Raw genomic sequence first — 13,469 nt, 5'->3', positions numbered from 1 at the left:
ACAGTAATAAGGGGTCAGTAGACATCAAATGTGATTAGTCACTATGGTTCAGCGCGTGATATTTAGTGACGTCTAGCGGTGAAATTGTAACCGACTGAACAACCCACACAGTCACTCACACCGACTGTAGAAAACACTGTTAGTTAAGGGGATATTAAAGCTAGGGTAGGAGATGATTTCCTGGAGCGTTTTTTTTTTTTTTTTTGCTATATTGCTTAAAATTTGTTGGGTTTCTGTCAATTGGCTTCAGTCTGGTTTGGACCAACTCTATATATAAAGTGTCATGAGATAACTTTGTTATGATTTGGCGCTATATAAATAAAATTGATTGATTGATTGATTGATTGGTTTTCCCCTGTAAGTCACTTTGGAAAAAAGCGTCTGCCAAATGCATAAATGTAAATGTAAATCCCTTTTACACCCTGATTGCAACCATTTAATTAAATGCTGTAACACAAAAATAAAAAAAATGTAGTCACCTGTGGAACGGACAGGACTGACAAAAACACCATCCAATCATTTTAATCGGCCCATCAAAATGATTGAACGGTGACATGTCTATCAAATTCAACTGCCATTTGTCCCTCCCCCCTCTGTGAGTACAATCCGGTATTCTGGAGGTGTGGCTTTGGGGGGGTAGTCTGAAGAAAGGGGTTTGGACTTTTGAATTGTGTATTTTCAGAATGTGGCTTGCTTCGAACCATTTTTCCAGGATCTCCTACCCCACCTTTAACTATGATGCACACTCAAACATAATAAGTGACACTAATGCACCTTAATGCACCTTAATGCTTCATGCCACCCACTATAAAATGGTAGAAAGAAGAGGAAATCCACAAAAATGATAATTTGATCCTCTTAAATCCCCTTAAATCTTACTCACTGGACTGGGGGATTTTTCTTTTGCTGCTTTGCATATCACCAAATTTAAAAGGAAAATAACATATTCATACATGAGGCCAGATGGGTTTTACCCCATAATATTCTATAATACTGCAATTTGTTGCTGCAAAAGTTGTTTTTTTCAAACCTTTTTAGACTTTCAGACATGCAAACACTTTCAACTTACCGTATCCTTCGGTTTTCACGCCGGCTTCTGGTGGTCACCTCAGGACGTTCGGCGTTTGTTGACGGGACGAAACACACACAGCTGCTACTTGTATCTGTACAGCATTTTTAGTCTTCAACTCGCCTCAACTCACAGTTTCCATAGCAACGGGCTGGGAGGAATTGAAGACTGAAAATGACATACAGGACATTTGGTGTCCCTCGCCCCCACTCTCGTCGTCTCTCACGCTGTCATGAGGTCGATGATGTGTGGGCTAAAATGTCCCTGTAAGGTCAGGCTGGATAGCTGTGGTGGGGTTGGAGTGTCCATAGGAAGGCAGATGGAATCATACAGGAGACATGAAGGTTTTCCAAATAACATCTGGAATGGAGTTTAAGCTTGTGTGGGATTGCAACTTTATAATAAAACAACTTGAAGCAACTCTGACAAAAGTTAGCGCTTGAATGCAAAGTTTTCAGGTCCAATATTTCTATAACCTTTGATAACATTTACTCTCCACATTGTGTATATATAATTCTCTGCATCCTACGTGAAATCCCGACTGGAGGGAATATTTTCTAAAATCTTACACAGCATTTTGCGCTTCACTTAATAGACCAGAATAAGATGATAAAGATTGCATTCAGGAGGAAGAGGGAAAAAAAAAAAAAGTGTTATCATTCTGCCCCAGTGGCAGGAACTATCTTGGTTATCTTGTGCTATATTTTCTTACCGTGATGAACTATGTTTCACAGAGGAACAAAACATCTTAAATCTCAAAACTCAAGCTTGAATTTATTGTTTTGCTCCAAGAGCTTTACTCGAGAGAAGAACTTGAAAAAGTTTGTAGAAAAAGTTAAATATTCTGGAGCACTTCACTCTCTAAGAGGTAGAAGTCCCTAATCAAGTTAAAGGGAGTTAAATCTATAAACAATAAGGAATTCAGTTCATGGTGGAAACAGTATCATCTGTCAACCAAGGACAAAAGTTACCTCAAGTGTTATCTTTATAATTTGTTACTAATTCTTATATGAAGGGTGTAAAGTCACGTAAATCTATTTAAGGACACTTGTGTTTTTCATTTAATGACTTTGTCCTCTTAGACTAACATTAATCGGAAAGTTTTGTATTAGCTGAAAAACTATGAGTGATGATGAGTAAAAACAGACCAAAGCAATGTTAAGGTTAATTAATGAATTGATATTCTTGTATTTTATTCTTTTATTTAGGTTTTATTTATTCTTCTGTACAACACTTTGGTCCACTGTGGTTGTTTAAGTGCTTTCCAAATAAAGTTTAATTGGATTGGATTGGTACGTACACTGCGTTTAACCCTGAAAGACCTTCAACTATTTTTATGGCACATTCCAAATGAATTTTTCTCTATATTTAACCTTTCTTGAGTGATTTATCACCAGTTATTGTAGTATTATCTCATCATTTTGTATTTTTCAGTGAAAATCAGGTATTTCCTGCATTTAATTTACTGCTCATGGTGTTTACAAAAGCTCAGAGTAAATTGAAAGATTATCAGAAAAACTGAATAAAAAGTGACTTTAACCCATACAGACCTAGTGCTGTTTTTGTGACAGTTCCCAAATTAATTTTGCTCTAGATTGAACCTTTCTTATGCAATTTATCCTCATTTGTTATATGATCTGCTCTATTTTGCATATTTTTCAGTGAAAATCATGTATTTTCCTGTATCTAATTCACTGATCATGTAGATGTTCGTAAAAGCTCAGATTAAAGTTGAGGGTTATTATATCAAAAACAGAAAACTGAAGAAAAAGTGACTTTTTCAGCAAAGATATCATTAACTGAACAAAACAAGTGTGTCCATCCACTGTCATTGATTCAACTCCATGGGTTTTACTGGTGAATCAATGTTGTAGAGGATGACGGTGTATCCATGGTAACTACGGAGCCTCTGAACGTCCAAATGGGTCATATCTGATGAGCATGAAAAGATGATGAACTGGATTTTACATCAATTATTTACATGTATTGATACATTTAGTAGTTGAGAAGTTATTAAACATTTTATATCAGTAGATTTTGATCGCCAATGGTTGTTTGGGTCTTTATGGGTTAATTCGCAAAATATGTAATTTACTGAACATATGAAAAAGCATCTACAACCACTGTCACTTTAAACTACACTGGTTTTACTGGTGGATCAGTGTCGCAGAAGATGATAGTGTTTCCGTGTTCACTATAGATTAGGGCTGCACGATTAATCATTAAAAGATCGCGATCTCGATTCACACATGTACGTGATCTGACTTCTAAACACGGATGATTCTTTCGCGTTTTATTTCACAGGCTGCATTACAAACAAGTGCCCACAAACGCAGAATCGCCACCGCCCCCTCCCTCAACCAGTGGTAAAGCGTCTTTACAACATGTGACCTGCTGCTGTCGGCTGCAGTTGAATGAAGAAAGAGTGAATTACAGCAGAGGAACTTCTGCAGTAAAGAGTGAAATGGATGAAAACCCCAGTGGTAGTGGTCAGAGTCACCCACCTGAACTTGTGCCCGATAAAGGTTCGCATTTGGCGGTGCTAATCTCATGTCGGTCTATTTTTCTGTCATCCATTTCCAAGTGTCTTTTCACTCTCACTTCTCTGACTTCTATGCTGTTCTTCTTCCGGTGAGGATAACTCGGCCTTTAACTAAGAATCAAAAGTCTCACCCTCTCCAAAAATGTTATATTAAAAAATTCCATTGTGCCGGCTGGGAAGTTTCTTTTCTCTGCAAACTTTCACATATCAGCTGACGTCACTTAGCAACCGGGACCATTAGTGACCGGACTGCTTGCGGAGTGATATGAAAGGTGCGAATCAGTGGTTAAAAAAAAAAAAAAAACATTCCTTGACAGCGGTGCAATGAACATTTTGTGAAAAAAATCGTGCCAGAGAATCGCGATCTGAATTCTACATAAAAAAATCATGATCCACGTTTTTGCCATATCGTGCAGCCCTGTTGAGCCGCATTATGTAATAAATTCCCAATATGTAATAAAAGTTCAAAATGTAATAAGACTGTCACGTCATCTTGTAATAAAGCCGCATTATGTAATAAACTGACGCACTTTGTAATAAACTACCTCAATGCATTATGTAGTAAGTTATTACAATTTGAGAAGTTTATTACAAAATGCACTTGACACATTTTTATTTTCAGGAAAATGTAATGTGCTAAATTAATCTTTAAATTGTGTGACTAAAGTTCTGATTCCATTACCTGTAGCTCCTTTGACTAATTTCTTCTAAATTGCTCTGAAATTATATTAATTTGGATTGTTATTACATAATGAACCATGTTATTACATTTTTTTTAAATAAAAATGTGTCAAGTGCATTTTGTAATAAATTTCTCAAATTGTAACAACTCACTACATAATGTGAAAAAATTTACTACATAATGTTTTGACGTAGTTTATTACAAAATGTGTCCGTTTATTACATAATGTGGCTTTATTACAAGATGACGTGACATTCTTATGACATTTTGAACTTTTATTACATAATGGGAATTTATTACATAATGCGGTTCAACAAGCCCTAGTTTCCATGTTCACTATGGATTTTCTGAATGTCCAAATGGGTCATTGTGATGTTGAAATTCAGAGAAGCTGCGTTTATTTGAATTATTTGCATGTGTTGATAGGATTAGTGATTGAAAAGTTATTAATCATTATAAATCGTAGATGCTTTTGGGTTGTAAGGTCTTAACTGACTGAATAAGCTTTAAAAGGACAAAATAATTGTTAATAAATATCCATTTTGCATATGTTTGAACACACATCCTTTGTAAAATGTTGTTTGTGTTAGCCCAGTCTCCACTTTAGCGAGTCATGCAGACCACCTGTCATTTAACAGCAGTGCTGAGCTCCAAACACATCCAAAGTGTCAGTCTGTAATTACCCATTACTTCTAATGTAGGTATGTATGTAGGCAGCAGACGGTACCTGACAAGAAGAGTACGGAAGTATTCTGATGCTGCATTCGTGTCACATAGGATCTTGTCTAAATCCAGTCTGTTACTGCAGAAAATGTTCACGCTGACTTGGTCCCTTGTGGCAATTACAAGCAGAATGTGTGGACAGATTTTCAGCTGCCTTAACACACCTGGGATGTGACTTTCTAAACGCTCACAGTAGCTGTGTATTCAGTAAGCAACTGATTAAAACTCAGCGTTATTTCAATAAATTATACTTGCATAATATAAGAAAATGATTGCTGCAGTTTGAGGTGAAATGATTGTGGATGAAGGTTTTGCATATATTAAAGGTAATTTAAGGCAGAGATGCTGCAAGCAGAGTAAACAAGAGTGTGTGTGTGAACAATGTGAAAGTATTTAATGAGCTGCTGAAACTGAAATAAGTGAAAGTATTAACAACAGTGTAACTTTATGTGAGTCATTTCCAGCAGTGAAATGGTCAAATTTAGTGAGTTTTAACACCAGCCACTGCTCCCTGTCATAAGCACTGTCAAATTATGACTCAATCACATGACATTTTCAACATGTCGTAACGTTGGAAGTCGGTTACATAGACCTTTGGGGATAATTGCATTCGAAAGTGTGGACTTGAAACACTCTCCCACTTTTTATTTGATGTTGATAGAGCAAATACAACCGAAGATATGATGGTTTGAACTCGGAGCAAACAAATGTGATTAAAAGTATGAAAATGAGGTGTGGTGTGTGTGTGTGGGATTTATATTTCTGACCATATCTTAGTAATTTTTTTGTCCTTTTTCAAAACTGAAAAACGGCTGAATCTATGGATCCTAATCCACAGACTACATTAGCATTACAGGTAAAGGTGAGAATGACCCCCACCGGAACTGAATGCAGAAACCAGGAGGACCAGGACTGGGGGGGGTGGGGGGTGAGAAAACGCCTATTTAAAGATCTGCTTTTATGTCAAATATTTGAGTATAGTTTTAATTTATTACAATTTTGATTTTATATACCTATTATTTGGAACCAATATTCACTTTTAAAGTCTTTGAAAAGGTTTGTTAAGCATCTTTGTGCTATTTATGCAATAAATTACATACATTTTTCAAAATGGATTTTATATTTTTGGTGTTTTTTTGGCCTTTTGTGTTGATATAAGTAGGTTAAGTGAAAAAAAAAAATAAAATAGGCAGATAGACAGAGGAAGTTGTACTGAAAAAAAAAAAAGATACCGAAATGGGTATACAGGGGTATCAAAAAATATACATTTTGAAAAATTACCCCCACTCCGCATTTCATAATTTTTGGAATTTTCTTTTATGGACATAGGGTAGGGGATTGGTGGATATTTGTCCACATTACAGACCAGGTTTTCATGCATGAGTGAGCAGGGGCAATTGCGCAATCCAAGTTAAAACTGGTTGTGCGAAGTAGCGGGGAATTTAAATCCATCAAAGGTTATGGGAACGGGACAATGGGCATCCATCTCTGTTTTCCACAAAATTGCCAGGTCTACAGCATGAACACGTTGGCCACCAGTTCAATTTCATTTCTTTCCCCATGGCAGCGTAGGTCCTGCCTTTCAAAGTTAATTCAACTTGTTTAGGCTTGAAAATGTCACTGAGGACAGGACAAGGTAGGGTTAGGGTTAGGGTTAACCCTAAATTGACATGGTGGCCAAAGTGTTAATGCTGTAACCAGGCAATTTTGTGGAAAACAAGATGGATGCCCACCATCCCCATCCCATGACCTTTGATTGGAATTTAAATCCCACTGCTACTTCGCGCAAACCAAGTTTAACTTGGATTGTGCAATTTGCCCCTGCTCACTCATGCATGAAAACCTGGGTCTGTAAATGGGGACAAATATCCACCAATCCCTACCTACCAACATCCAGAAAATAAAATTCCAAAAATGATCAAATGCAGAACTGGGGGTAATTTTAACAAAATGTGTAGTTTTTTTTTTATACACCCTGTAGTAAACATGTCTTTCTATAGTATATAAAGGCAAAATTCCAAACTACTCAAAAAACGCCAAAACATGCTCAGACCCTTAAGGTTTAGGACTTAGTATGTAGAACTATACTTTTAGGCTAAAACCAAATCAGTGTTGTCGACGGGTTAGGCAGTGTTTTCTCGTTTAAATCTCATTTAAATTCACTACAAACCTTAGCTGGAAATAACATAATCTAATTTTCACGTGTCTGAATTTTGGGATCAATTTCAAGCATGTTCTGGAGTCACAGTTCTGTCTGGCTGAGCCTTAACTGCTAAATAAAAAGTCTAACTCAATCATTCAACCAAAAACACGCTCGCCTTCCTCAGTCTGGGATTGAATGGAATAACACAAACAAGTGGGAGTTGCATGATAAATGTGGCACTATCTTAAGGTCTGCCATTATTATTGAATATAAAGGCTCGATGTCCGCTCGTCTGTGATCAATAATTCCAGTATAATGCGCTGCTAGTTCAAAATCACACCAGGTTCAACACATGTTGGTCACTTGAGGCGTAACACGAGGAAGACTGATGAAATGCGTCTGATACACTTCCCGACCCTCGCTGCCTTTTGTCTTTCATCCCTTCTCCTGTTTCCCTGGCCCTCCGGTCAAGAAAGCCCAGAAGGACCCTCGCTGTCTGGTTTAGTAACTCGTAGACCCAAAAACTTTGTCTAATTTTTTTTTTTTTTATTTTCCTCCAACTTGTGTCAGGGACACTGTCCCAGTTTGCCAAATTTCTTCTCTGCTGGATCATACAGCCTTTTGTACATATGAAAACAAGGAATAATATCAGCATTCTCATTTGAACAGGAATATATTATGTCAGCATCCATTTGATAAATAAGAGAGTTTCTAGAGTCCAACTAGGAGACCTGCTCATTCATCTCCTAAAATGGTGTACATTAAATTAAAAATAATAAAGCACAACCTATCATAAATTTCACAAACCATTTAACCAACCTTAACCCTTTATTAGGGCAAGGTCTATTTTGGTAATTTCGCACACATTATAATGAAGTAATAGCAACAGTTACAGGTCCAATTGTGGTCTACAGGGTCTGTAAGTCCCACCTCTGCAGTGAGCAGTGAGTGGACTGCTTTGTTGGTACCATGAAGTAAGGTACTAATGTAAGGAATGAGTTCAGAGGGATCATGTGCGATGCGGACAGGTGTTGGGATGTTCTAAGTTCTAAAATACTAGTGTTCCTTCAACTTACATTTGCTTCTCTTGTAGTTTTTATATTTACCTTCTTGGATTTTTTTGATTTTTTTTTGGCCACTTACGACCAAGGAACCAAATGTATCGCATTTGACCTTGATTGACATTTTTGTTTTCTACATTACAATAAAATTAAGAATTTTTAAAAATCACAAAAGTAATAAGCAATGTTTTTCAACCCTGGGGTCGGGCTCCATGTGGGTCACCTGGAATTCAAATGGTGTCACCTGAAATTTCTAGAAATTGATAAAAAAAACAAAAACAAAAATGTACTAATAAAAATATATGGAGAGTTAGGAGAGACGATCACAATCCATAAAAGACATGACAAACTGTGAAGCTGAAACTGAAGCACTGTGGTTCTGTTTATGTCAAATGTTCATTGTGGATCAGCTTCAGATGCTGCAGCTCTTTCATAATTCATATTTGAGTTCTTGTTTTTCAGTATTAATTGTCAGCCTTGTAAATCACAAGCTGGACTGACTGTACATATCTTGACCAGGAGAATAAAAGTCCTCACTTTGTGCAGTAATCTACACCTGGATTTACTGGCCTCCGTCCAGAATAATATACATTATATAGACTAAATGTCGTCTAAAATTAACTTTATTTGCAACATAGTATAGCAACTATTACATGATCAAAACAAATGAATAAAAAAAAAAAGTCTCCGTTTTGAATGTCTGGGGTCACATGAAATTTGTGATGTTAAATGGGGTCACGAGCCAAAAAAGGTCGGGAACCATTGTTTTAAAGTCTGTTATGTCCTCCAGTAACTAGGGATGTCCTGATCCGGTCTACACAATCGATATTGGCTGCTGATCTGGCATTTTTTAGAAGATCGGATTTAGTCTTGAAAGGGAAAATTAGGCCGCACAACAGTCGAGCTTAGAGGAATTAGCAAATGTTTAAAGGTTTCACTTTAAGGTCTGGTAGTGATGCACGATTCGGACCCCTGGGGCTTTTAAGGAATTATTAAACCTGCCCTGCAATAAACTGACATTCTTTTGACCCACCCCAACCTGACCTGTGAGTAACCTGCTGATGTGCGCATCATTAATGTACGGCACGGAACGCACCCCATATAATACCTGGAACAGACCTGTCCATAGACGCGCTAACAGCAGTGGCAAACAATATGGCCCACAGGCAAAACGGCCCGCCAAGGTTTTAATTTGTCCACAGTATGAATTGGGCAGTGCAAAATTATTCTAAAGTTATAAGAGGCAAAGGTGTCATAGTCGTTTTAGTTTCCGGTTCCACATTCAGCCAATTATGATCTCCAGTCAATAATAGCATAACCTATAAATGATCCAAATTGAAATCTAAATTTATTGGAAAAAGTCTATCAGATCGTATCGGCAAAAACTAATCCCTAAAAAAATCGGATTGGAAGCAAAAAATCCAAATCGGGACATCACTTCCCATTACACTCTGAGGTGAAGATTTCAATATGAGTGTCCTATAAAGAGTTAATACAGGTCCTTCCCATAAACCTAATGAGTGTCAAAGGAATTTCTAATACTCAGATGTGAAAGGGCGAAGGTTAATTAAGACATACAGAGAGTTCACGCCTCAGACAGTTGGTGCATTTCTGATTTTGCAGCACATATTTTGCTTTTCTTTTGTCATGTGCCTATGAGTAAACTCTTTTCAGTCTTGTCTTTCAAATACACTTTTGATTTTAATGTCTTGCTTTACTCCATTTTAATTGTAATGTTAATTTAATGTATGATTTTAACCCTTTCATGCATGAATTGTGAGAACTTTTGTCAAGATTTTTTTCTTCAGTGTTTTTTTTTCCTCCTTAGGCATGAAAAAAACAATGCGATCGCGTTTTTTTCCTATGGAGTTACAAAAATATCCATGCATTTAATTTTGAAGTAAAGAAACATGTGTTTAAAACCCCAATATCAGAAAGGGATATGAAAACAATGAAATAAAAACATTTTTTAATGCTGCTAATCTGATGTCTTCTCACATTTTTAACATATTCTAATGCTAGTAATTACTCACTTCATGGGGATAATATGCAAAAAAATAAAAACCTTCTTGTCCTAACAAATAACAATTGATTTATACTGAAACATGTTACTACAGGTCAGGTTTATCAAGAACAGCAAAGTTACAGTAATGATCTGAATGTCAGTGTATGGGATGGTGCGTAAGTGTTCCACTGTGTTGGCTGATAATGGAACTAAAACATCAAAACCCATGAATATACAAGAGAACAGCTGGAGAACAGCTGTCCACTGGAGTGGCCTATGCATGAAAGGGTTAATATAATTGATGCATTTTTAATCACATTTTATCTCTGATGATTTTAATGTCTTTTTTTCCCCTTTTGAATTTAATGTCTTGCTTTTTTTTTTTTTTTTTGCTTCTGTGATATTTTTTTTTAGCCTTTATAAAGTACTTTGAGTTACCCTGTGTATGAATAGTTCTATACAAATAAACTTGCTTTGCCTTTTACTCAGTCAGTAAGTAGTGGCCTGGTCTGCAACGGGCAAAAATGAGCTGAATGCCCTGTTTCAGGTAATTACAAATATATTAGAGTTGTTATACAGGGACTGAGTGCACCAAACATAGGACCTACAGAGTCTTCTTTCTTCAACTGTTTTGTAGATGTCCTTATAAAATTAACAGAGGACCCAGTGGGACTCTGTGGTACAGTCAGTGCATACAGAAATCATAAATATGCATAAAACAGGATAAAAAATATCTGACGGGAATATAAAACACTGACTCATATCATTATATCCTACCACCTTGTGTACTCAAGAGGTGACCTGTGAGAAGACCTCAGCCTGGAGCTTCATGACCATAAAAGATAAACAACATACTCTGGTTTTATCCACCGCGTCATCCTCACCTGTTTATTCATGAAGACGTAGATGACCGGGTTGATGGACCGTGCTGGTCTTAGCCAGGATGGACGTATGATGCTGGCCTCAGGCGTGACCAGGCCCGGTGGTCCGAAGGTGGCCAGCAGGGCCATGATGCCATACGGTAACCAGCACAGTAGGTAACAGATCACCATGACCACACCACCATGAATAACACACGCTGCTCACGTTTCCTGCTCATTGATGCATTGATCCCGCTCACCTGGAGACGAAAGGGGTGGGGGGTGGGGGGGTTGATTAGAAACAAGACTTTAATAAGCTGGTGATCCTCCTCGTGATAAGGGGTGTGTATTGGCAAGAATCTTGCAACACGATACAAATCACAATACTAGGATCATAATACGATATATCATGATACTATTTAAAAAGGCAATTTTTCTTATTGTTTTTTTTTTTTTTTAAGATTTTATCCTGGAAGAATTGAAGTAGACCAGAAATATGCAAAATATTAAACATTTTTATTTAATCACAACAGGATCTAACACTACATCACAAAACTTTCCTGTGTTTAAAACTGAAATTATGTTTTAGTTTAAGATCCTGTTCAAATGTTCATATTCTATTAGTTCATAACTACATCAGAACATTATTTTAGTTCAATCTGAACAAAGGAGCTAATATTATTTAATAAAAGAGTGTTAAATAAGTAAAATATAAACAAAATGAAGAAAAAAAAAAAAAAAATGAACCTCCAATATCTGTATTTGAAAAAAAAAAATATAAAATATGGATACAGTACTATTTAATATCGATACAGTATTGTGAAATGAAATATTGCAATATATAACAGAACCAGTATTTTCTTATACCCGCTAGATCTGTGTGTTTTTGTTTTTTTTTAATTTAAACCAAATACAACTTTAAAGGCTCAGTTTCTCCAATTGAAAAATCACCGCTTACCAGTTTTAAATGTGTCTTCATTGGGAAACAGCCACAACCCAATGACCCATTGAGTTTTCTCTCAGTCGGGTATTGGATTTCTGTTGTTTGCAGCACTAAAGACTTTTAACTTTCCTTAACTGTTCCAATGGGCGACTATATTAACAGTTAGAAAGGTTTGACACTTACTATTTTTTTCCCCCCATGTGTTTACTCCTTCCTATTTGTGGTGGTATAATGAATATAAAAGTATTCAGCCTCGGCCCTAGGTATTGGTACATAGGGTGTGTATTGGCAAGAATCTGATGATACGATACAAATCACAACACAAGGATCACATATCATGATACATCGCAATATATCATGATAGTTTTTAAAAAGGCAATTTTTTTGTTTGTTTCTTTTTTTTTAAATGATTTTTTCTTGGAAGAATTGAATTACACCAGAAATATGCACAAATACTAAACACATTTTATTTGATCAGAACAGGATCTAATGTTATATCACAAAATGTTCCTGTGTTAAAACTGAAATTCTGTTTTACAGATATTACAGTTTAACCCTTTCATGCATAGTGGTCTCTACAGTGGACAGTTACTCTACAGCTTTACTCTTGTATATTCATGGGTTTTGTTGTTTTAGGTTCCATATCAACCAACACAGTGGACACTTATGCATCATCTCATAAACTGCAATTCATACCATTATTATAACTTTGCTGTTCTTGATTGGTTCTTGAGTGGAAATCAATTGTTAATATTTATTTTTTGCATATTATCTCCATGAAGTGAGAAATAACTAGTATTAGAATATGTTAAAATGTGAGAAACATCAGATTAGCTGCATTAAACATGGTTTCATTTCACTGTTTTCATATCACTTTATGATATTGGGTTTTAAATACATGTTTCTTTGCTTCAGAATAAAATGCATGGTGTAGCTGAGGGGACATTTTTATAACTCCATGAAAAACAGGTTGATGTAAAAAAAAAAAAAAAAAAAAAAAAAAAAATCAATCACATTGGTTTTTTTTCATGCCTAAAGAGGAATAAAAACACTCAGGAAAAAAAAAAATCTTGATTAAGGTTCTCATAATTCATGCACGAAAGGGTTAAGATCCTGCTCAATGTTCATATTCTATTAGTTTATAACTAATATCTACAACATTATTTTGTGCAATCCCAACAAAGGAACTAACATTATTCAATAAAAGAGTGTTAAATAATAATAATAAAATACAAGCAAAAAAAGAAAAACAAAAATTAACCTCTACAATATCTGCATTTTAATAAATACATAAAAATATTGATACAGTACTTTGAATGTCGATACAGTATTGTGAAGTGAAATATCGCAATATACCTGCAGAACCGATATTTTCTAGCAGCCCTACTTGTGATGACATCTAGCCTTATGTGTTTGACATTTGCTGTCGTGAGGCTTTGAA

The 13,469-nt window shown here is 36.0% G+C and overlaps 1 pseudogene; it reads right to left on the bottom strand.

The window, feature by feature from the left end:
- LOC115437406 (vertebrate ancient opsin-like) overlaps positions 1-13,469 on the bottom strand; it is a 145,183-nt pseudogene that overhangs the window by 18,280 nt on the left and 113,434 nt on the right.

Source organism: Sphaeramia orbicularis, chromosome 17 (assembly GCF_902148855.1).
Source record: "Sphaeramia orbicularis chromosome 17, fSphaOr1.1, whole genome shotgun sequence".
Classification (NCBI taxonomy): Eukaryota; Metazoa; Chordata; class Actinopteri; order Kurtiformes; family Apogonidae; genus Sphaeramia; species Sphaeramia orbicularis.
The sequence above is the reverse complement of the archived record's forward strand: the minus strand, read 5'-3'. Positions and strand labels throughout refer to the sequence as shown.